The sequence below is a fragment of the Manis pentadactyla genome, chromosome 6 (genome assembly GCF_030020395.1).
Source record: "Manis pentadactyla isolate mManPen7 chromosome 6, mManPen7.hap1, whole genome shotgun sequence".
Taxonomy (NCBI): Eukaryota; Metazoa; Chordata; class Mammalia; order Pholidota; family Manidae; genus Manis; species Manis pentadactyla.
The window spans coordinates 18729896-18755591 of NC_080024.1; the positions used below are offsets into that span (position 1 = coordinate 18729896).

General features: G+C 42.1%; 1 long non-coding RNA gene across 2 annotated transcripts in view; it reads left to right on the plus strand.

Annotated features, from left to right (window-relative positions):
• The window catches only part of LOC118925449 (uncharacterized), a 64623-nt gene extending 42509 nt beyond the window's left edge, over window positions 1–22114 (plus strand). For both annotated transcript variants that reach the window (XR_008998414.1, XR_005030059.2), the window contains one exon: window positions 21671–22114. This is a non-coding gene — a long non-coding RNA (uncharacterized LOC118925449). The remainder of the gene's footprint in view (window positions 1–21670) is intronic.
• The last annotated feature ends 3582 nt before the right edge of the window (window positions 22115–25696 follow it).

A 25696-nucleotide genomic window follows, 5' to 3' on the forward strand; every position in this document is an offset into this window, starting at 1 on the left:
TGACCCCCTCTGCTCCCCCATTACCCCACCTCGCCACTCCTTTGAGCTTCCTGATTGTTGCACACACAGTTGAAGGTATTGCCGGCTTAACTTTTACCTGCCAGACTCAAGGCCAAACCCAACTCCATCTTTGGTGAAACCACTCAGGGCCATAGATTTTTCTGCATATGTCTTGCAGACACCTGGGTATTAGTTTCCAGGGCTTCAGGCCATATGCTTAGCTCCTATGAACTCCTTTGCTCCTACTCACATTTCTGCAATGCAAATGAATCATGCTATTGGCATATGAGGGGATGACATCAGTGTAACATGCAATAGTGAGAGGAAAGAAGAAGAGCCCTGAGTGCGACAGCTGCACAGCCTCGAGGAAAATTTTGGCTGTACTTTAAGAAAATTAAAAATTTTCATTGTACTCAGGTCTTTCTCCCCAGGACCTCACCCCAGAGGCCTATGGTAAGTTGCAAGAGCTCTCTGGCCACCTTCAGAACAGCACCAACAACTTAGATGTGTCCGTTGTGGTCAACACTGTCCAGCACTCATCAGACCTGCTCTAAATAAAGCAGTCTGCCCACAAATCCACCTGACAGTCATTGTGCATTTTTAATGCCCAGTGACACTGAGGTTCTGGTTATTTTAGTTTATGCTCTGGTCACTAAGGTAGGTTTTGGGGAGTGGGTCCTGTCATTTTCCATCAGCTGTATTATTTGTAGTGCACAAGGGTTTCAAATGACTGTCTCATATCATTGCAAGAGTGTCCTTCCTGGGTACAGCCCTGGGCCTCCAGCAGTGCACTGATGCTCCTAGGACCTTGAAACTTCACCTTGGTGTCCCCCATCAGCCTTTACTTGGCCTAATCAGAAATATAGTGTCTCACATTCTACATCTGTAGCTTCATGCTGGCCATACATGATCCCATCTTTTGATGAGCAGAGAACTTCATTCTCCTAATTTCATCAGCTCACCTGTTACAGGCTTTCTCCCAGCCTCTTGGCCACTGGGGTCATTGGCATCTTTCTAGAAATCCCACTGTGCCTCAGTGTCTGGGGATTGATGCTGCACTTGCTTTGCAGGGGCTGAAAAGTGCAACTCTGTAAGGTGACACTGCCAACTTAGCCCCAAATCCGTTAATGCACCTTGGAGCTGAAAGTCATAGGCCACAACTGCTCCCCATTGAGTGGATACACAAATCATAAATAACTCATAGGGCACGTCATAAACGTGGTGCCGACCTGTTTTTTCCAGCCCATCTGTCTCTAAAGGCTAAGGGAGTAATGTGAGCTACGGGGCCCTCCTTCCCAGAGGCTTGAAGCAACAGGAAGGGATCAAAACATAAAGCAGAGGTTCCTCTTGTGGGAGGAGTTGGGGCAGCTGGGCTTTCCCTCTGCTAAAGCCAGAACAAGAGGAAAGGCGCTGGTGCACCCGAAGGAGGGAGAAAGTAGAGACCAGGGGCAGAAGTGAAGAAAAGGGCATTTGATTCTAAGAAGGTTGAAGGGTCTTCCTTTGGAAAACACTTAAAAATACAGTTGATCTTTACATAATGCAGGGTTAGGGGCACCAACCCCCCCATACAGTTGAAAATCCACATATCACTTTTGAATTTCCGAAAATGTAATTACTAAAAGCCTACTGTTGACTGGAAGCCTTACTGAGGACATAAACAGTCAGTTAACACATATTTGGTATGTTACATGTTCTTACAATAAAGTAAGCTGGAGAAAAGAAAATGTTTTTTTTAATTGTCACAACTCCAAAAAATTGTCCAATATATTTAATGAAAAAAATCAGTGTACAAATGGACCTGTGCAGTTCAAACCTGTGTTGTTCAAGGGTCAGCGGTAAATCTCTTTGCTGGTGCATATATATAGACACATGTGTTCACAAATACACACATATTTCTGCATGTCTAAGAAACACTTTTATCCTCATTTGTAAAGAGAAAATTGTAACCAGGGCTGCAATTCGGTCACAAGCAGGTTGAAATTGGCCTGTGTATTTGTTCTCTTTAGTCCAAATAGGTTTATAAATACTTTTATATGAAATGTCTGTAGAAAGGATATGTACTCTGCAACTTGCTCTAGTCTTCACCGCTCCCTGATGTCACACTTGAGATTCTTCACAGGGTCTGTTATCTCTCTGGCCTCTAGAACAAGATTTTTGAGGGTCAGTACTAATAATTCTTTGCAATGGGGGCTACCTGTACATTATAGTGAGTTTAGCAGCGTTGCTGACCTCTACGGATGCCCACTACATGCCAGTAGCACCCTCCCTCCTGCACCAATCTGTCATGACAACCAAAAATTTCTGGTTGTCTTGTGGGGAACAAAATTGTCCCCAGCTAAAAACAGCTGCTCTAGAGATATATGAATTTACCGTCCATGGGCTAGAGGTTTCCTGAAGATGAGACAGGTAAAGTGATTTATTCACATCTCATAGTTAGTTAGTACGCATACCAGGAGTAGTTCTGTGATTTTGTACTTCCACCACAGGTTCTTTCTCCCAGAATGTAGATAGTAAATCTCTAAATTACCTACCAATTTTCCCATTATAAAGAATTCCCTGAGTCTTATAAACAGCATTCATCAGAGGTAGATTACTTGCCAGCTTCAATATACATTTTGAAGCAAAATGGCCAGTTGTCTGATTTTGAGATGGTTACCCTATCTCTGAGTTCAGTGTCCTCACCTACTGAAGGGAGCCATAATGGTACCTGATATCAAGCCAGTCTGTACTGGTATGGCCAAAATGGTTGAGGCTGACATTATCCAGTTGATTGGTGGTTATGATATAACTATTGTTAAATATTTCAAATATCATCCTACCTACCTAATTGGGCTGTTGTGAGGATTAAATAAGATGGTCTAAACAATGATGACATATTCTAGACTCATGACACTGTCAGCAATTATTTTTATTGCCCCAAATCACCATCAGTTAAAAGAAGGAGGTCCATAAGTACCACTCTGATGTTATGTCTTAGCCACTCCTCTCCTTAGCCTGCCCCAGCCCCAGTGGAGCAGTCTTGTTTCTCTACTTTGGGCTCATTCCTGCCTCAGAGCCTTTGCACAGTCTGTACCTTTTGCCTAGGGTGCTCTCACCCCAGAACTTTGTTCTGCTCCTTCTCATTATGCATATTTCTGCTCAGTCTTTAGGGATCCTTTCCTGATCTTCCTTTATAAAAGAGTACAATTCCACATAGCTTTGTGCTATCTGGATGATGATGATGATGATGATGATGATGATGTGTTTTCCCTCCTCTTCACAAAGAAGGAACATTGTTTCAACTGAAGTATAGTTGATATACAATATTATATTGATTTCAAGTATACAACACAGTGATCCAACAGTTCCACACATTACTTCCTTTTGTTTGCACTCTAGCTCCAGCATTCTACCACATCATAAGAGAAGCGGAGTCCAGGATACCACTGAGGTGCTCAATAAATGCTTGTGGCAGAAATAAATTAATCAGAAATGCTAGTTCTGATCCCAAATCCAGTGTTCTTTCTACTCCATTAGATACAAGACTGTCCAGGAAAAGATGAACAATATTCATTCCTTCCTTCATTTATTCATTCTTTGATTTGTTCATTCATTTGTTTATTCATTCCTTCAGTCAAGACGTGCTGGATACTTTATTGGGAATCTATCTGTTCCATGCAGAGAAACTCAGTGAGTAAATTCTGGTTTCTGTTGCTCCTCATTCTCAGATACGGGTAAGAAAAGTAGAGTTCTCCACCTGCAAAGAGTACAGACATATTTTTTTGTTAGCATTGCCCCCAAATCTTGAGAGCCCATTGACGCTGAAAGTTCACAGGGCCTCTACTATTTGCCAGGTGGCACACTAGGCACCATAGAGTCCAAGATGGATGAGGTCTTGTCCCTAGACTCAGGCTGGTTTTGCATCTCTCGTCTTTTCTGTTTTCTTCCTATTGCCTTCATCCTTTGTGTATTGCCTCTGACCTGGACTATTGCATAGTTTTGTACAGGAAAGTGCACAAACTTGCCACTTGTTGGTCAAGACAGTTCAACTGCTGGCAGGCCTCAGGGATGTCACCCACTTTATTCTTTTTATTTCAGTGCCAACATCTCTCTTTCTTTTAGGACCTTTTTAGGATCTTTAAACTAGCACACAGCCTGCAACTCTTCTATATTTTGCTACTTCTTAAAAAAAAAAATATATATATATATATATACGTGTATGTATGTGTATCTACACTCTATTCATTGTAAGGAGTTTAAATCTAAACATTATGTGCAAATAGACAGGAATAATGTAAGTAATAAACATAGGGAATCTTGTGGATGTCTGTGGATCCTGGCTCACTTTCTTAGGGGGTACATTTAAGGTCCTTTATCTTTGAAATCAGTCTGGTTGGCTCTCTCTATGGGGTGCTGAGCAGAGGAGTTTTAATTTCAGGTTGGCAGGTGACTGTTTCTGTGGGATTCTTAGCCCTTCCCAGAGCTCACACTCCAGTCAGGTCTCCATGTACATGGTCGTGGAGCTGTGCTCTGACTTTGCTTAAGGAGGAAGGGACTACCCCCCACTTCTACTCCGAGGAATTCTTCCCCTGCACTGTGGGCAGCTGTTCAGCAACCTTACAGACACTTCAGTCACCTTCAATTCCCAGCCCTGAAAATATCCTCATCTTTCCCGACTATCTCCACTGGCCCCACTGCCTGCTCAGGTGATTCAAATTCTGGAGGATGATTTTGAAAGGATCCAAATGAATATGTGTGGAAAGAGGGCTCAGTGAGACATCCAGGCTTTGCACATGAAGGAAATGTTACCCATCTAGAGCTCTAAACACCAGGATGGCTGGATGCCTGAATGGAAATTCAACATCAGAGCAAATCATAGGAATTCAATCTGTTACCTACAAAGAAGGACAAATTTCCCTTGACAGGAAATTTTAGAGCCAATTCTTGTTGCTTCACCTCTGCAGTCCAAAGTATTCTGACTTTAGCAAGCACATCACAAGATTCATGGCTTTCAAAGTACTGGAAATATAAATGTTAATGGGGCATGCTGGCACTTAGTGGTCAACCAAGTAGCATTATATTACTTTAACAGTCATGAACCTTGATATTGCTCCACTCTAGTCTCTTTTATTCTATTTTATTTTATTTATTATTGAAGTATAGTTGATGTACAATCTTATGTGGGTTTCCATTATATAACACAGTAGTTCAACAGTTACCCATATTATTAAATCCTCACCCCCTCAAGTGTAGTTACTATCTGTCAACATAGAAAGATGTTACAGAATCATTGACTATATTCTCCATGCTGTAGTACCATCCCTGTGACCAACTTATATTATGATTGAGAATTTTTGTGCCCTTTTAATCCTCCTCACCGTCCCAGCCACCCACCCCATAGTAACCACCAGTCACTTCTCAGTGTCTCTGAGTCTACACTCAAGGTCTCTTTTAAAGAGAGAAAAGGTTGGCACCCAAAGAAAATATTAAAAGTCTTCATTTTTTCTGAGACTATAAAAGAGACACATGATCAGTAATAACACAGATCTGCCTTTGCTTCTCCCTGCTCATACACAGGTTCTAGCTACACAGGTATTTCTTGGGGTACTCACTGGAATTGACTCATGTGTTCAGCAATCGTTTTGTCAATTGCAAGTCATTATTTAGCTTCTGTCATATTTTCTCTCTCCTTTTCTGGTCCCTTGATCATTGTCTTCAGTTTCCAAGGCTACTTGGAGGAATCATATTGCTGCCATCATTAAGGCTGACCTCCACGTTAATGCCAATGTTTATGCCAAGGGAATCAACACCCTAAATTGTCAGTCAAGGGTTGTGTGTGGCCAATGTAAGGCAATGACACATTCCCTAGTTCTCTGTCACACGTTTCCATATAAATTGCACTCACCCACCAAGCCCTTTATGTGGGCAGATTCCTTGTACGTGCCTCTAACCCCATAGCCATAGTCCATGAGGCCAGGTAGAGTACTAGACACCATCTCTTCTCCATCACCATCTGATGCTTGCATGTATCTCCCTCTTCTCCTTTCAATAAGAAACAAGAGCCCCCATGCAAATCAATTACAACCACACCCACACGTGCCCAAATTTCATTAAAGCACAGGACCATCTGGGCTATGCTATAAACACATGCCTTTTCCTTTATGGGATGGCAAAACAGAACTGTGGAAAAAGGGTCATCACCATCTGTCCAGGTGGATTTACTTTGCCTAGAACTCTTTCCCCCCCATAGCTATGCTCTTTTGTTTTTCAGTCCTTGGCCTAAAATCCTGATTTCTTAGCATTTGCATTGATTCTTGGCCCAGGCCCATGAAGAATTAAATGCAGGTCTTGTGTGACTTGGACCTCACCACAGAGCCTGGGCATGCAGGCATCTATACAACCCTCTCTCCTTGGGATTGGTCCTGCTTCTGTTATTAGCCTACCCCTTAACTGAATGAGGCCAAACTGATGGGCTGCCTAAGAAGGGATAGTCAGAGAAGGGAAAACTGAGCAGGGCTCTTTGAAGACTCTCCTACATGAGAAAGTACACGTAATCCCATATGTACATCCTGTTTCCTATTTAAATTTTACCACCCTTTCAGAGCCCAATTAGATGTTATCTTTCCTATGTGGCCCCTTTCCCTTCCCTTAACATTCATCTGAACATTGGGGATTTGCAGTCCTTCTCCAAATGCTCCATGGCTCTTCAGGATCAAATCAAGGCTGTTGAAGCACCTTGTACCATTTACATGTGTTGTCTCTAATAAGATGCACATTTCTTGAGATTAAGCACAGAGCCCTTCAACCATGGACACCATGCCTAATTCTGTGCCTTTCTTTTAGTAGATGCCTCAAAAATACTACTGTTCAGTTCCATTTATTAATTTTGTTAGAAAAAGATATTCTTTGAAGTGAGTGTGGAGCCTTTCACATCATTTGTATTAAACTTTGCTACACTCAGATTTATAAATAAGAAAAGCAAAAAGGAACTGTTCATCATTTTTTAAGTAAAATGTAGTTCTTTTCACTAGAACTCTGAATAAATTACCAACTTTTTCCTTTGTATCACAAAAAACTATTTCAAATGAATGGTCCCTATGCCTTTCTGCAAAAATCAAGATTTTAATTATAGCCAGGATTCTGAAATTATCTTGATTTGGTCCTTTCCCTAGGTCCCCTATTGTGGCTAGAATTAAGATTTTCAGAAATATGAAGGCTTCAGGGTTCTTTGTGATAAACGACTGTCAGTGACACTGTGGAGATTTGCGAAATATGACATCTTAATATGAACAGTTCGAGCACATAAATTGTCCTCATTGAGGTATACAGCATGGGATGTGCCTGATTCAAACTGGGGCTGAAAACACTGAGTGCCTTCTATTTTTATTCATCTCTGTGTTAATTTACTTATTGCTTATCTTGTTCTAAAGAGATTTTATGGCAAGAGATCTAATTTGGATTTGGTTCATGAGATTAAGACCTATGAGTTTATTTAACCCACAAATACAGTGTGATTCAAAATTGCTAACCTCTTGGTGAGTGAACTGGGAAGACCCTGTCTTGAGGGAAGGATTCATCTGTAGATATAGCATCTTAGGAGGGAGAAGAGAGGGAATATAGAGCAGGGTGAATAGGACAGTGTAAGACTTAGAACCTTTAACATATGATTGCTTGAAGGGCTCAAGGATGTATTAGTCTTGAGAAATGAAGAATGGTGATGTCTGAGGAACACCTTCAACTATCAAGCATTCTCAAAAGGAGGGGGCTGCACTGCTTTTTAGGCTAAATCAGGATCAATGCACAAAAGCTGCAGTGACACAGATTCTCATGCAATGAAAGGAATAATTTCTTAATAAAGATTTCCAGCAGAGCACAGAGCCTCTGAACATGTTAGCAGCAGCATGTTCCCTTTCACCAGCCATTTTGGTGGCCACCTGCAGGGGTACTGTATGGACAGTTTGTCCTCTCTGTTCTCAAGGACCTGGTCAGAGAGAGAGTGCTGCCTGGGAGCTCAGCCAGCCTGAGTGCTGCCTGGTGCTGGGACAGCAGCCCTAAGAGATCCTGTGCCAAGAAAAGGGATACAGACAAGTAAACCCAGGAGTGACATAGAAGACCTTAAAGCCAGGCGTGTCATGAGTGGGTCACCAAACAGGAAGGGCAGGACAACCAGGAAGCAGGAAGGCTGTGGGTAAAGACAAGTGGGATCTGATTTCATGAACTACAGTTAGACTCCGTAGTGACATTCTACTAGCACAGAAGTTGACTCGTTTCACTGACCCAGTTGGGTATTTTTTAAATTAGACATCCACACCTGCCAGATTCTTGCTTTGTAGAAGATCAGATTTCCAACCACATATTCTATAAGCCAATGAGTCACCATCCTGTTTTGCTTGACTGTTATTTCTGTCACCCTTACTGTCGTTAACAGAGACTCTACAAATAAGACTATGGCTTCATCCATACCCTTCAGCTTCTTGTATCTTCTCAAAAAATGAGCACTAATTTAGGGAGCTGAATACTTGAGATCTTCATTTAGCTGCCCTGGTCTTCAGGTTACTTATCTGAAAGAAGGGTCCGCAAGAAGAGAGAAGCTCTAATTCCAATTCTAAATTACCAGGGAGGGGCTGCAATGTGCTCATTCTCATTTGTCGTTTGCATATTTTTTCCCTCACTCCAGGCATCATATTCCATGACATGTACTAGCTGATTTTTTTTTCTTGGCCTCCAAGTGCGTTCTCCTGTTTCCTAATTGACATTACAATCTGATGAACCATGTAAAATATGACTGAGACACTTCTCTAACAGCACAGGCTCTAGTTGTCATGGAACTCTGGATGGCGGAGGCCAGACAGGGCCCAAAGGAGATGGTAGGAAAAGGGGAAGAACACCAAAAGTGTCTATATATGGGAATATGTCTTCAAGGGCCACTTTAAAAACCTTTTGTAGGATGAGAACACTGCTGAACTCTAAATGGCAAATTCTTAACTTGGGCTCCCCCAAAAGCAGAGTCTGAGATGAGGCAGATGTGTCAGTGGTTTATTCAGGAATGTGATCCCAGGGTTTAGGTGCGAGACGAGGAACGTCACCTGGGCGGGAGGAAGAGTCCATCCAAAGTGCATCATTGGGCTGGTAACTGCTAGGGGTGACGAGTTACTTGACCTGTGGGACAATCTGAGAAGCCTTATAAAATGCATTTTTTAGAACCGGTTCTCTGGGAGGCACAAAGGGACATCTATCCATTGGTTCCCATTTCCCATTTTCAAGGGTTACTCCACAAGTGTTAACCTCCAGCTCTTTGGGGTTGTACAGGAGAATTGCTGAAGGACTGTCACAGGCATCCCAGCCTGTGACATCAGTGGAGCTTCAGAGCGTGAAGCACAGAAGTGAGGGGCTAGCAGGTGATTCACAGCTGAGGCTTGACAAAGTCTTCAGGGAGCTGGTCACCATAGCTATAAGGGAATAAGTGCCATTGACAGGATTTGTAGTAATATGCAGGAGTTGTCCGATATATAAGTGTGACCTGTCTCTCTAGACTGTGTCCCTCTGAGTAAGCAATATGGTGACCCCAAATTGCCTGCCTATTACTGCTGCTCTGAAACCATATTCCCTGCTCTGAAATCACAGCTGATAATTTCACATGTACTCTTGAGCAAGGCTGACACAGAGGATCCTCTGAGCACTCCTCCAGCTTCTCCTGGAGATTGCTGGTCCCTTTGGGCGCTGCCCCTTCGGCTGGGCACCACTTCTGCTTCTGCTAAGAATCCTCAGCTCTTCCCTTGGATGCCGTGCTGCACTTAAAATCCTTCTTTCCTGAAACTTCAGTTCTTGGTTATTTGTCCCAACTTCTTATTCCCAACTCATTCATTTTGACAAGTCCTTTCTCAGGAAGCCTCCCAGTCCCTCAAGAAAATGGATTCTAGGAAGTGGAGTCTCTAGGTAGCCCATTGATTAGTTCAGCTTAAAGTTGAGAGTAAACTTTCACCAATACTAGCTGAAACTCCTATGTAAAAAACATAAAACAAATGTCATTTATGAGATATTTCACAGGAGGGGTTTAAAACAGTTGGGGCTAGGAATGGAGCATAAAGAGAGAATGAGAGAGAGAGAGAATCTTGATGCTCTGCTAGAAAGCAAAAGAAATGAGCACTCTAAGTCTATATTTTCCCTGTATTAATAACTATGACTACTTCATGTCACTAGATGCATGACAAGGGATTAATGGTCCTAGAAACAATGGTATTCTTATATTGGACTAGATTCTGAAAGTCACTCCTTCTATGCCTCTAAGTCATTGTACTTGCATGTCTAACATTCTCCAGAGAAGGTATTTCAGTAATCTGCATTACTTTCCTGGTTCTATTAAACTGTGTTCACTATCTAGAATACCTTGCAAAGATTAGCCCATATTGTATCCTGAGCCTACCTTCTAGTCAAAACCCAATGGAGTTAGAGAACAGCTGCTATGTTCCATATATTCTAAGCACCCTGTGGACTTCTTAAATATGCTTTGACCAGTTAACTGGGCGGTTACTCCTCCCTGCATTTCAATTTCTTATATTTTTTGAGAGCAAGGATCAGTCACCACTAAGTAATTTGAGTGCTGCTAATCCCAGTTCCAATATAAAATACAGGAAGAAAACATCTACAGGTCTTTGCACCTGCAAATGCTTCTCGTTGGGGGTGCCCTCCAGGTCTCACTCGGAGTGTGCTAAGGGCAGTGAGGCTGACTCGCTTTTCAAAATCTGAACCCTTCTGAGGGTTGAATCAGCTCATCTTCCATGCTCCTTGCTGGAGGATGTAAGTGAACTAGAGAGAAGGAAAGAGGCAGAGAGCCAAGAAGAGGCATATTTAGGGTCAGGAAGAAACTGTCATGGAAAGGGCGACAGGATGCAGAATAGTGGAGGATGAGAGGAGGTTCCTGTATAAGCTCTTTTCCTGTTTCTTTGTAAAAGCACTGACTCCAGCTCAGCCACTTTTTGTCTGTCAACCATGGCTGCTGTAGATAGTGACAGACAGAAAGGGACCTTCTGTGGTCACTTTATAAGGTTTTATATCTCCAGACAGAACTTAATATACTTTACATAAACAGGAGAGATGAAAATGGAAGGGTTAGCAGTGGAAATTCATGTAAATAATAATAATAACAGTAGCTGACATTTATCAAGCACTGACTACATGACAGAATCTTGATGATTTGACCCTCAGGTAACCCTATCAGATTAGTCTGGAGCGTTTCGATCGCAAGTGGTAGAACCTTTATCAGCTAGTTCAGACATGACTTACTGGCTTTGGACCCAGCTATGTTTTGATTTCCAGGTCCACGTGATTTAAATGATATAAATAGAGTCCCTCGCATTCTCCTTCCTAGGCCTGGGTTTCCCTGGGTCAGCTCTATTCTCAGACTATCTCCCTCTTGGTGGTAAGTTGGCCACCAGTAGTTCCAGGCCGAGGTCCTATCCCCAGGGGAAAGAGGGGTTGTTTCCTGTAGGGCTCTGATGAAGTCCCAGAACAGGATCTCATTAACTATGATTGGGTCTCAAGCCCATCTCCGAGCCAATCAGTGGCCGTAGGCGTGTGATGTTTAGTTGGCCAAGCCTGAGTCCCCTGCCAATCCCTGGGGGCAGGGGGGTGTGGAGGAGCCCCACTCAAACCATGAGGCCTGAGGGTGAGAGGGCTGGTTCCCAAAGGAAATGTGTGGTTACAGAAGGAAATAAATTAAAATAAATTATTTTAATATGAAGGAAAGAGAGTACAGAAGTACAGATTCAGATAAGCCACTGTTAAAATAGAACAAATGAACAGCCATGTAAAGCCACTGTGAGCATTATGGAAATAAAGGATTTAATTAAGAATTAGTCCACTGCTTGACATTTGCCAGAATGAGTCTTGGCTGATTGTGAATCCCTCTGGGGTTGTGAATCCCTCCTTGGCAGTTCTGCCCATCTTGGGGTCCATAGCCTGAGTTGTGCATGTCTAGCTGTGGATGGCCACCCAGCCAGACGACCACTCACTTTCCCTTCTGGATATCTACAGCACTTCTTACATGTTTCATTCATATTTTCTTCTCACACAGCTAATTCAACACAAACCCCCTGTCAGTTTGGGCATAAAAACTGGGAAAATACAGTCATCTGCTGCTCCTTGCATACAAAAGAGGCCTGGGATCATTGCAGAGCTTTCCCCGAAGCACTCAAAATCTTTACGGGAATGAACACTGTTGGGAGATTTGAGTGGGATGGGAGGGAAGTTAGAGGGTGCAGATTTAAAATTAGAAGTGAAAAATTGAAAGCAGATAGTTTAAAAAAAATACATAAAGTGAGTGGATGAATGAATGAATGGAATTGGGAGATGTGGAAGAAACCCTCCAACATATGGGCCACATGAGAATGTAGCTCTACTACCTAAAGGGATCTTGTCCCCTGCTGTCCCAGCAGCCCATGTGCCTGGTCCATAGAGATGCACAATAGCAGTGTTTGCTCAAGTCAGGAGTCACTTGAGTGAGGCTTGCATCTTATGAACTAAACAACATTAAGAGTGAGCAGAGAGAGCAGACGTGACATGAGTCGGTAGGAGTCAGAGTGCTCTTGGCAAACCTTCAGCCTCGTCAAAAGAATGCAGGAAAATACTTGCACAGTGAAGGGCTTGAACTGTCTACCCTGTTCCCCAAGTCCTGGCTAATTCACTCTGACCACAGGAGGTTCACTTCTCTTCTCTGAGTCTCTGTTTCCCCCTTTCAATAAAATAACGTTGGATTAGGTTCCCTGAGAACGCTTTGAGCCTGTGAGCCGTGAGGGTAGCTAGAGTTGGGGAAACACAACAGAGGCCGGCATGAATGTCGGGGTGAGTGTGGGAGCGGGAGGCTGGGTGTGGACCCCCCTTGGAGGGGGTCCCACCTGTCATCTCCATGCTGTCCTGTCTTCCTCTTCTTTCTGCTCTCTGGGGCATAGGCTCTTTCCCTGGCCTCTGCTTTGCCTGTCTCAGTATCAATAATGGCAAATATAAGCCCTCTGCCTGCTGCTTGTGTTTCCTGGCATCACTGTTGGCAGGCACGCGTTGGAGCAGCACAGAAATGGCATCTCTGAGTGGAGCAGATGAGGACAGAGGGCATGGACCTCAACATGGTGCAGCGCTGTGCCAGGCCAGAGTCAGAGGGCAATCTGTGTCCCAGCCAGAGCCAGGAAGTGGCAGTGGCAAGCCAAATGAACGTCCGAGGTCCCTCTGGACTCCAGCCAGCCCTGGAAATTTTCACGAATGCTAAATCCACTGCTATTTTACAGGAAAACTGACCCTTGAGCCATCTTTCCTACAGCAGTTCTAGTTTGCTTTTCCAGTGACCTTCTGCTTTAACTATCATGGCAGTCTGCCCTTGGGTACATGGGGCTAAATTGATGATCTTGTTGAATACCCAGACACTCACACTCACACACACACACACACGCAGGAGTGAAATCACATGACCACAAACACCCACACTCTCCCATGAGCCAAAACACATTTGCAAACTTCCTGGACTCACCCGCACAATAAATTCCTAGTTACTAAAATTTAAAAAGAACCAAGAAATTCCAAAGCAGAATTCCTTTCCACATGAGTGTCTAAATTCAAGCCCCATCCTCATTTTATTTCATTGCTATCATTATTAGTTTGTAGAATAAACTCACTACAGTGATGTTAAACTTATTTCGGCATTTCTGATTTTATTTTCTAAGAATTTGCATTGAATCCATTCATGGAATGAAATCATCTGGTAGAGACTGGAAAGATGTGTAGAAGCACCACTTTCTGGATTATTGTTACTGTTACTATGTTATTTATGATTATCAATAAGGGCAAATATAAGGATTGTGGACAAACAAGAGGAGTGGTAGAAAGAACAGTAGGCTTGGATTCGGAAACTTTGGTTCAAGTCCTAATTACTAGCTGCATAGTTTTAAACAGACAGTGTAACCCCCCATAACTTCAGTTACCTCCCCAGTAACACTGGAATAACAAAATCTACCCAAAAGGTTTACATGAGGTTTAAAAGACACAATGTAGGTAAAAACTCCCTGGCACGTACAGCTCTTCAATTCAATAACAGTTGAATAAACTGTGATTAACCCACACTCAGAGTGAATTACTCTGAAGCATTTAACAACCTAACTAACCATATTTTCACACTTGATCTTGTTGATAACTGTTGTTGCAGATGACATCTGTGAGGCATTGCAGTATTTTGGTAACCAAATCAAGATGAAACCATGTGGCTTTGATATTACAGGGATTACTGATTTTTCAAAAAATTAGCATATAAGAAAATAACTTATGTATGAGGCAATGCTCACATTTCAGATAACGAATGCTCCCAATTAACCAGCATAATCCAGTCTTATTGACACAACCATTGCCTTGTAAGGAGCCACACCTGCCAAACTCAGAAAAACAGATCCTTTGTGTTTTTTTCCTGGAGCTTGAGCACTGAGAGCTGCCACAGGGAAAGGAAATGCCCTATTCGGTTTTCTTTAACTCCTTTGACACTCATTCATTCATCAAGATACTGAACATTTTCGGAATGGGTGGATTTCTCCTATTTATTCTCTACCCCTACCCACTTGCTACCTAGAGGCCATTGAATAGACAGGACAAAGTTCGCTGTCCTCTGAGACACCAACTGCGCTTTCCTTTGAATTTAATGCCCCAGGATGTTTGTGACCTTAATTCTTCAGTCTCCCATTTAAAGTCATAATGAAAAGGATACCTTGAGAGGATTTCATCCTGGCTTCCAACTACGAAGCCAGAGAGGCACTTATCATGGCTTCATCCTTACTCTGCCTGCAGGGGGGCTGCTCTGGGGACTGGGCTGTGGCCTGGACACATACCAGGTTGGATGGAGCCATGTGTGTGTGACTTCTTCATCACTATAGGGGCAGCTCATGGCTGGCAAATTGGCTACTGAATCAACAAGAGGTGTTAAGCCCTGTTCTCAACTACCCTTCTTCCTCTAGGCTGCTTTTGGAAGACAGTTCTGTTCTCATCCCCTGACAGAGCTAGGTCTGATCAGGAAATGATCAAACACGTGACCGATGTGCTATAAGGGATAGAGCCATCTCCTTTAAGGAAAAGCTTGAATTTTCCTGGATACAAAGGGAGACAGGAATCCCCAGTGGAGTTTTTCCATTTTTTTTCAGTTGTCATGGACTTACCTTCCCTTAATGAAGATGCATGTAGCTTAATTTCCCTAAAAATAGCACCGTTTACCTAAATTTTGTAAATTCTTGACCGATTTCTCTATGTACAAAACATAATAACACACTGACTTCAGTCTTAAAGAAATAGAAACAACTAGATATAGGCAGGCTCTCAGGACTTTTAAACATTTACTGAGCCTGGCTCAGACTGATATCATTTTCCTGGGCTTGAGCAGATAGAGTTCACCTCCCATCTTTGTAATCAACTATGTCAAATGTGATAGAACCTAGACTCTCTCAGGCTGGGATCCAGTAACACCTTTCCTGTAGTTCTTGTAGCTAAACACAAAAACAACTTGAGAATCCACATTGTGTTACCCAGCCTGACAATCTTAGTCCTCTACTTGGAGAATATGGCCCATATTTAATGTAATATCGATAGACATATATTGATATACATACAGATGTAATTGAGTTTATATCTGCCTTTCTGTCATTTGTTTGCTATTTGGTGCACTTATTTTCTGTCCCCTCTCCATTTTTATCCTTTCTTGCCTTATCTTGTACTAACAAGGTATTTTTATTATGCCATTTTTTTTTCTTCTGTGAACATATCCTTTTACTATTTTTTTAGTGATTATCCGAGAGATTACAACATGCAGCCTTGATATTTTTTTTATGGTCCAAACAAACTATTGCTTTTACCACTTCCTCAACACTGCTAGAACCTTTTAATTTTATTACTTCCTATGGCAAAGGATTATTTCTGTCATTAATTTTAGTTTTATGTATATTTTGAAAATCTACAGAACATTGCAAAAATTATTGTTTTAAAGATTCCATGTTAATTTATTTGCCTGCATTTTATCTTTTCCAGTGTTGCTTACTTTCTCCTGTGTTTCCATGTTTTCATTCAGGACTATGTTTCCTTTGCCTAAATAACTCTTTTTTGGTGTTGCCTGTAGTGCACACCTTGTAATGACAAATCCTGCTGTGTGTGTGTGTGTGTGTGTGTGTGTGTGTGTGTGTGTGTGTGTGTGTGTCTGTGTTTAATTTCTGAAAAATATTTTGCTTTCTGTTTGCAGTACATTTTCACTGGGTGTAGAATGGTTTGATATTTACATTCCTTCAGTGCTTTCACTGTATCTCCTCTCTCCTCCATACATGGCCTCCTGGCTTGCATCATTTCTATTGAGAAACCAGGTACAAGAGAAAATTAGAAGAAAGAACTTTGTTGCTCTTTTGAAGGTCCATGTCTTTTCTCCTCTGGATAATATGAAGATTTTCTCTCTGCTTTTGTTTTTCAGCAGTTTGGCCAGTAAGTGCCTGGATATACTGTATTTATCTTGCTTGGGCTTCACTGAGCTTTTTAAATCCATGTGTCCAACAGTTTTTAAAGATGCTCAGCTATTATTTCTTCCAATATTACTTCTGGGCTATTTTCTCTTTTTATTCCTTCTGGGATGCCAGTCAGAATATGCTAAATCTTTTGACATGTTCCACGTGCCTCCTATAAGCTTTTAGATTTTTCTTTTTCCTTCCTGTACTTCAACTGAAACACAGCAAAACACTTGGATCAAGAACATCTTAACCTGGTATCGAGCCCACTTCTCAATTTCAGACATTTGTAATTTTCAATTTCTAGAACGTCTATTTGATGCTTTTTTAAAAATGTAGATTCAAATTACCTGTGAAATTTATGCATATGCATTTGTTTCTGTCCATCTGTTTCTCTATTTTCTTGAAATATTTTTTTGAGAATATTAATTGTATTTACTTTAAAGCCCTTAACTGCTGATTCCAATATCTGAATTATCTCTGGGCCTGTTTCTATTGTAGAATGCATATTTTGCATAAAAGAACCACAGAAGCTCTGGATGAAATTAACTTCTACCCAAAAGAGGTCCCCCTTTCCTCTGTTAGGTAGAAAAGGCAAGTCACCGATCTCAATACAATGAGGAGTTGAGATTGATTTGGACTGGGTAGCAGTTGAAAAGCTCAGTTCACTTCTGATTGTCTTTTATCAGCTGTGGGTCCCAAGTTTTTAATTGAGAACCTTAGTCCTAAAAATCTGTGGGAGATTCAGGTCTGACCTGCACAGATTTTCAGCATCCCTCCTTAGCCTCCCTGCCCATACAACTTCAAAATTTGGCATCTGTCTTGAGGCAGGCTTCCCCCTCTTATAGGTCTTTGTTTCTTCAGCACCGGGTATAAAATTTCACTGCTCCTTTTCAAAGTTTTCTGCCCAGTTCTCTAGGCTTCCTTATAACTCAGAGCTTAGTAAGCATTCCATGGGGTTGAATCTTTGGAGCCTTCTATGTTTTCTAGCAGTTAGCTTCAGGTCCATTCATGGCCAAAAGCTTTACTTTTTTTCCTCTTTCTCCAGATGCTCTCTGTCTTGGAAAGGGCGATTCTTACCCCACAACTAAATTTGTCAAATACTCACAGTGGAAAAAAAAAATGATGTTCAACTGCTTATATGGAAATGGTTTCCTCTCTCTGAAATTTCAGTTTTTGATCCAGTCCTCAGTGCTTCAACAGATCTCTGATCCTTGAAATTGTGAATTTTTTTATTTTGGTAATTTGTGTAGCTTTTTCTTGACTGTGGCAATGGGAATGATGACCTCCTTTGACCTACTATATCCCAACCAGAAGATAAAACCGTAATTTTCTGAACATGTTCTGATCGGTTGACTCTAGTCATCATCAGTCTTTATGATAATTAAACTTGTTTCAATAATGTATGAATAAACTCAAAACAGAATTTTCCCATTTTTTAAAACCAGTCTTCCATGCTCTCAAAATTATAGATCTCTCATTCTGGTAGGCATTCAATCAAAATGCAATGCTCGTTTTCTTTCTAACAAACTGAACTTCTATTTAACAGCTAACACAAACTGCAAGATAAATTTGGATTGTTAACACTTCACCACTGATTATTTTACTTTTAACTCCTTGCAGGAAAATATGTCTAGGATAATATGACTGTTAGCAATTCTTTGCGACTTTTTATCTATATTTGACCTATAACAGATACTATTAATAGGGAACACTACATAAGTTAGACCTTGCATGGTGTTTTCCATATTTAACCTACATCTCTACATCTTAACACTACTCTAAAGTGTTGGGTAAAATTATTTGAACAATGATAGAACACTTTTGAGGGCTCTAAATCAGATTGTGTTCTGCCTTTTCTTATTTTTAGACTAGACTTTACTAAATGAAATTGTCTTTAGATGAACAAGATGTATGTGCTAATGCCATAAAGAATAGAAGAAGGTGAATTGTGATTTTATACACTGATAATATGGGTTCATTGTCACAAACAAGAGATCATCCTGACAGCTTAGTCCTGGATCTAGTGCTTAGTACAGAAAGTCAACTTCAAAACCAAAATGATCATCCTTGGCCAAACTTTTCCAAAATTCAATTAATTTCTATCAATTTACTCCAAATTGAAGATTAAATTATTTAATTTTGGGGGAAGGTCATATTTTGCAGTTATTTCAACCCCATAGATTCCCTAGGTGTCAGGACACCCCAAATCAGTCACTCCAGAGGAACATTACAAAAGATTTTATTTATTTATTTTAGTGGACAGATTGAGCAAGTAGTTGGAATATTCTTCAGTACTAAATAATCTTGGCAAAAGGTTCATAAAACAACATAAGAGGCCTTTTGTGAGCTAGAATATACCCCCAAATTTCCTATTGAGATAGAAGATGGCAGGCAAAAGAAGCTGGGAAAACTCCTCAACCCTCCCATGAGGATCTGGAGCATAAGAATCTGCTCTTAAACACTTGTGCAAATACCAACTATTCAGTCCTCGTAACAAGTGCAACCTTGAAATGTCTGCTATTCAACATCTCACAAAAGCTTGGCTGACAAAGGACGCTCTAAATTCTATATTCAGTTCAATTTGCTTATCTGGAATAATGAATGTTCTGAGGCTTTAAAAAAAATTGTTTAGTAAGTAAGAATTATGTCACTTATGCTTCCTGATGCCAAGAAACTCAGGATCAAATTCGAACTCTTTTGTTATAGCGCGCTAGCCTTTATGGCCTATATATTTGTTTTCTTCCTTGTCATGGTGTAGATTTTCTACTTCTCCATTTGTCTTTCTTTGTTCTTATTTAGCCTTTATTTCATGGAGTCTATTTGTGCAGCAAGCTACCTCAAATCTTCTCGAGCAGGCGGGGGCATATAAATACAAATGCAACTGAGTGTGAATGTCCTTGAGTCTGTGTGTGGTGTTTCCACATCCCTGTGACCCTAGTCAGTTTTGACTGATGTTCAAACTGTACATGTATCTGTTTACCCTAATCCTAACTCTAGTAGGATTATATGTGGATAAATCTAGTTAGGATTATATATGGATAAATTCCCACTTTGAATGATCAAGAAGAGGTTCCACAGTTTTTCTGAACTTCTTTATTTCTCTCAGGATTTGTCATTACGGGCATTATGGTTTTGGGGTTACCTAAACCTATTTAACATAGCCACCAAATCCACATATATCTAATCTGGAGCCAGGAGAGACCTAATGAACCAGGAAGTAGAGAACTGGGGCTACTCAGGCCTTTAGGACTTTATTTGCATGAAGGCCTTTTTAAATGACATTAGAAGGGGAATGAAAAATAAAGGAAAAACTCTAGAGCCCAGGCTCTCATCCCGAGGCTATGTGAAGTGAGCATGACCAGCTCACAGAAGCTGAATGTGCCATGTTGGTTGAGCCCTCTCCCGTGATGAACTCTGGGCCCTGAGAAGTGATCCTGGGCAACCAGATGTCAAAATTCTCCCCAGATGAAACGCAAGGCCAAACCTTCCATTCCGTGCAGGGCCCAAAAGCAGGGTGAAGGAGGGAGCAGGAGCAGTATCCTCACAGGGCACCACCCGTGGCTGCAGAAGTGGGAAAGTACTTCTTTTGAAAGACCTGTGGGTGTCACTTTGCCGTGATCAGACTGGGAGAGAAAAGGGCTTGTTTCTGAGCAGAAGTAAAAGGACAAGTGAAAGTGACAGGAAAGGACTTGATTCTGAGTGCTCATGAGACCCCACCCATGCCTCCCAGAAACTACTAGGCAGGCTTTGAGACAGGCACCCACAGCGCATGGGAGAAGGGAGTGCAATGCTGCTAATGTCATGGCCAAGATCAGAGTGAAGGTACCTGGTGTCTTCCTTCCCTCCAGGGCTCTGGACACACAGGAACAAAGTTTTGAGTCAAACAGGATCAAACCATCAGCTTCGTTATCCAGATGACAAGGCTGCCTGGAAAAACTATTTTCGGGATGCAGATTAAGCAGGAGGCCAAAATCACAGGATTGCCATTCTCACCTTTTGAATGAAATGAATTGGCCCTCACTGTGACATGCCTCCCCCACTTTCCTACCCAGGCACCAGTGGAGAAGAAAAGATCTCATCACCTGTCTACTCAACCTGCAGACTAGTGCAAGGTGAGGACAGCATGCAAAAGAGAGATGGTTTCTTGCTTTTGAAGCAAAGACTCTTTACCTAGTAACACAGGCAGTGTGGTGTACTGACAATCCGGTCCTCACCAATAAGATAAATCATTCCTTTCTTTAAGAAGACATCTAGTAAGAGGGAGAAAGAAGGCCTTAAGAGGTGCAAAAGTTCCTTTCCCTATGGGCTGATCATATGGTTGTCATTTCAATAGTGTGAGTAAAATTACAGTATTTCCAGAATCTCTTGCCTGGCCTTCATGCATCTCCATATCAGTAGGTGTTTCCAAAGGGTAGAGAGAATTAGTCCATCTTCATATCAATAGGTGATTACTTGAGGGAGTGAGGGCCTATCTGGACCAGAGAGGTTGGGTGGGCCCCTTTTTGCAGCCCAGACAGGAGAGACATGGGAGAGCAGAAGGGGGCGACTGCTTTTAAGCAATAAATGGGTTTTTCCCACTTTATTTCTCCCTTTGACTGATTTTTGCCCTGGGCTGGGAACAGATTCCACCACCCCCACTCCACCTCAGAGTTACAGTTAGAAAAAGAGAAGACTTCTTTCTTATATGAAGGCTACCTCATTGAGCCTATTGACTGATGGTATCTGGCAACATCAGGTTATCTGTGGGCAAAGGTAAGCCTTTTATCCAAAGCATCTATAGGCATGTCTCTGGGGACAGTGGTTGTAAGATATCTAGAAGGTCAAGAGGGCAGCGGCCAGCCTAATTGGCAGTGCTGTGGATCTGTCTGCTATAACCAAGGTCACAGTGGTCAGAGTTGATGGAAAGTTTGACCTGCACTTCTTCCCTTCTCCTCCTGGAGCTGTGTAATCTTTGCAGGCTCTGAGTCAGTCCTTGCAGTAGAAAAATCCCCTAATCCACATCAATGCAGTTAAATCTAGTTGTGTCCCTATAGCTTTTGTAGCAAAGACCTCCTGAGGAGCTTGCACTACGGAGTGCATTTGAATTGCATAAACTGACACTGTGATTCTGGGTATGGGGCAGGGCTGGAAAATGTTTCAAATTTCTGCCCAAGAAATACCACAAATTTCCCTGTGTCTTTCAGGGTCTCTGGCAAATGGACACAACAAGGACTGTAAATCTACAAATGACAAGAGTAGTCTTTTGAATCTCCTTACTACTGGAGAAACAGGGTGGGAAAGCAGGGACCACAAGAGAGGATCAGCACAAAGATGCGCATGGAGGACAGACATCATCAATTCATCCCACTTCTCAGGGGAAAACTTCATCCTCAAGACAACCTGGTGTCAGGAGAGAGCTTGACAGGTCCCGGTAGACCATCCTGATGGCTGTGTGAGGGCTCCTCTGAGCCTGGCAAAGGGGAGAAGGTAGTACTATCAACGTGAAAATACTTAGGTATCTTAAGGACTGTGGGTAAAATTGTAACATTTCCAGAATATCTCTCCTGGCTTTGGCGCATTTGCACATCCTCAGGGGTGGAGAGAAGTTCATCTCCATGTCAACAGGTAATCGTGTCTGAACCTGAGAGGTTAAGGGGAGGGGCTGGCTTGCTTGCTGGCTTCTTCCAGAGCTGAGGAGAGAGACGGCCCTGGACTGCAGTTTGTAAGCAATAAATCGATTTTAAACTTTATTTTTCCCATTGACTGATTTTGGTTTTTAGAGGTATTTTGTCCCAGGATTTCCTCTCCCCGGACTTACAAGGACCAAAAGTATCTATTCCGTAATACTTTTTTCTCTTACTATGATTGCATAGACGGTTTACACCACACCTATTACTTAATAAAATGAAAAGAGCAATTATCAGTTAAGTGTTATTTTGCCTACTTGAAACCCTAAAGAAGAATCTGGCCAATGTTGCCCAGGAATGACCCAGGTATTTACTTGGTTGTTATCATCAGTTGGTTTTGTTTTCTGTTTATATTTGTTTTTCAATTGGTTTGGTTTGGTTTCATTTTGATTTGGTTTGACGCTGGTGTTCAAGTTTACGAGGCCTGATTTCCTGCCCACAACTTTCTCTCCATGTGGAATCCATCCTGCTGAGGCCTCTCTGAACTGCCGGTGCAGGCCCCTGAGTCCTGTCTTCCAGATTTCACAGTTTCTGTCTTCTCTTCAGGAGAGTTAAGTGTTAACATTGTCCTGAACACATTTGCCTTTCAGGAAGATTAATGGAGTTGGTGTGTAGCAGATAAGCCCCTCTGGGAGAAGCAGGCAGGAGCTAAGCTGTGTCAACACTGCCTAAGGGCAAGAGAGAACCAAATTGATTACTCAGGCTATCTCCACCTTCCTTGTCCTTCCCCCTCCCGTTTTCAATTTTAATACAATTTGATGTCTATGTGAATGTGGAGACAGATGAAGCAAGCTTATGAAGGACTGCTTAAAGTGCTAGCCCTTACAAGGTGCTAAAATGTACCTAGAAAGGGAGCAAAACGGATAAAATGGGATTTTCCAGGGAGTTGTCAAGGGTTGGGGGAGGGAATGCAGGTGTAAACAGATGATGTGAGATCTCAAGGGGCCTGCTTGACTACTGCTGATTGCTAAAATTCCTTTTCAAGGAGGGTGAATTTGTCAAGGACATAATTCATCCTCCTAAGAGAGGGTTGTGTAAATTGTTTTGCAAAGGGAGAGGCAGAGGGCATCTGCCAAAGATTACCCTCCTCCATCTTTTCCTCATATAGCAATGACTATCACCTTAGACAAATAAGAAAATAAATATTTAAAGGCGGGCACCCAAAGTATTATGCTGCCAGACATCTGAATGGCATTGCATCTCTAGTGGTGTCTTTTCTGCCTGGGGGCCTTCTTGAGGCTTCTGAAGTGGGTGGGGGCAACTTTCAGAGAGTTCTGCTTCTACCTTCCTTAAAATAAGGCCTCTGCGGGGGTATCACAGCTTCAAAACTCCTCTTTCCCTGAGATGCTCCCAGGTGCTAATATTTGGAAAGTTTCTCCTTAACTTTTACTCCTGGAACTTTCTCCTTTCTCTGAAGGATTTCTCTAATTAAATGAGTTGGGAAGGTTGGCGACATCAGAGAGATTTCTGTCTTTCTCTGTAATAAAAACAGGCAGAGCCATTTGCCAGCTATGAGACTTGAAATGCACCACCTCTTGGGTCTCCATGTTCTCTTAATAAATGCATTACTATCTCAAGTTAGCAAATGTCATTTACTCAATTACCCACTTCTGCAGGACTGGATACTTCCAAGCAATTAAATAGATGTTAGTTATTGTTAATACTACTCCACCACTAATACAGATAACAATGAGAATAATAGTGGTCAGTTTATCAGCATTGTAGGAATTCCCAAATTCCACAGGACAATGACTTAGTAGTCCAAATATATAAATATATGTATATTTATATCAGAAAATGCTTTCAGATTGTTTGATTTCAACTGACAAATCAAAAACTCTGGAGACCAGGCGATTTATGAAATAAAAGGGATTATTGAGTCTTTGCAGATGCTAGCCAGATAAGGACTGAGCCCTGGGGCAGGAAATTTCTGCTTCACCAGCAGCAAGGCCAGTTAACAGAAACCACTTGTCTGCCAGACTCAAGACACAGGAAACATTTATGAAGGGTCTCAAGGAAAGAAAGTTCATTAAATTCACATTGGCTACAGATAAGGAAGGTGGGCTAATGTGAGGTGTGGAAAGTCCTGGGATAGGTAGGTAGTCCACAGAGAAGGCTCGTGGGTTGTTTGTTGATGACTGTCAGACACTGGTCACATGCAAGGGGGATGCAGTGGTCCTGGGACCTTCTAGGTTGTTGCTGAAATGACTTCATCCAGAGCATGAAGCGTCTGGTTAGCTGTGGCCTGCGACTGTTGACTGATGACCTTCCCTTGTCTCTCTCCCTCATTCACTGGCTCTTGTGTCATTTATCTCAGGACATTTCAAAAATTTTACCTTGTCACAGCCAATTCAGACTGTGGTACTTGTGCAGGAAATAAAGAAACCGGATGAGAGAACCGGGTATTACAGAGGAGAAATGTTGTACAAGATGAACTTTCAGTTGAACAAAGAGTGCTATCCCCCACATTTCTATTCCCTTCACACCACCTTTCAATATAGCCCTTTATGAATGTTTGTATGGACTAAAAGTTTGTGTCTGCTCCCCACCAAATTCATGTGTTGAGACCCTAATTCCGCATGTGGAGGTATTTGGAAATGTGGCCTTCTGCAGTTAATTAGGTCATAGGAGCAGCACTCTCATGATGGGATTAGTCCCTTTATGAGAAGAAACTCTCTAAGTGAGCTTGCTTTTCTGTGCTTGCAGCCATGGGAGGATGTAAGGAGAAGGCCATCTGCAAACCAGGAAGAGGGCCTTCACCAGACTCACATCTGCTGGTGATCTGGGCTTCCCAGCCTCCAGAACTGTGAGAAATAAATGCATGCTGTTTAAGCTGCCCCATCTATGATAGAGCCCAGACTGACGAATATGATGGTTTTGTGCTATAAAATGTCATGCAACAAGATATTTTGGCTAGTCATAGGATCTGCAGCACAAATGTTCCTCTTCCTAACTCCTCCTCCTCTAACCTCTGGGAGAGGAGACTTGTCTTCTGGGGTTCAGGTACTCCTGATCGGTGGATATGGTGATCTTCCTTTTCCTCGTGTCCATGCAGTTATGGATATATGAAGGGTGGACGGTATGTTTGTTGCCCCACCCCATGTCTAAAGGACTAGAAGGTCCCCAACTTAGGACAAATAGAGGACAGGACAATGAGGCTTCTGAGAAGGAACTTGCTCTGAGGGATGGGGCAGTCTGGACTTAAAAACTGGATACTGCACCAAGGTCTAAATCATGAGAAGGAAGTAGGGAAAACAGGCACAATGTGCTGCCTGAGTTGGAACTTGCAGATGGACTCGTGTGTCCTGTGAACACAGGCCAAGTGAATGAAGTGATATAGTTATTGCAACATAAACACTGCTACATTTTAACAACCAAGTAGAGGAGTGAAACACAGGGCATTGTGCTTTTCATTGCACAAAGGCAGTGAGGGAGATATCTAGCTTTGCCATCTCAGATTTACCAGCAGTTCCAATGGCAGATCTCCTGAGTAACTGTCACCCAGACCTCTATTTCCAGAGCCTGGTTCTTCCCTGCTTGTAA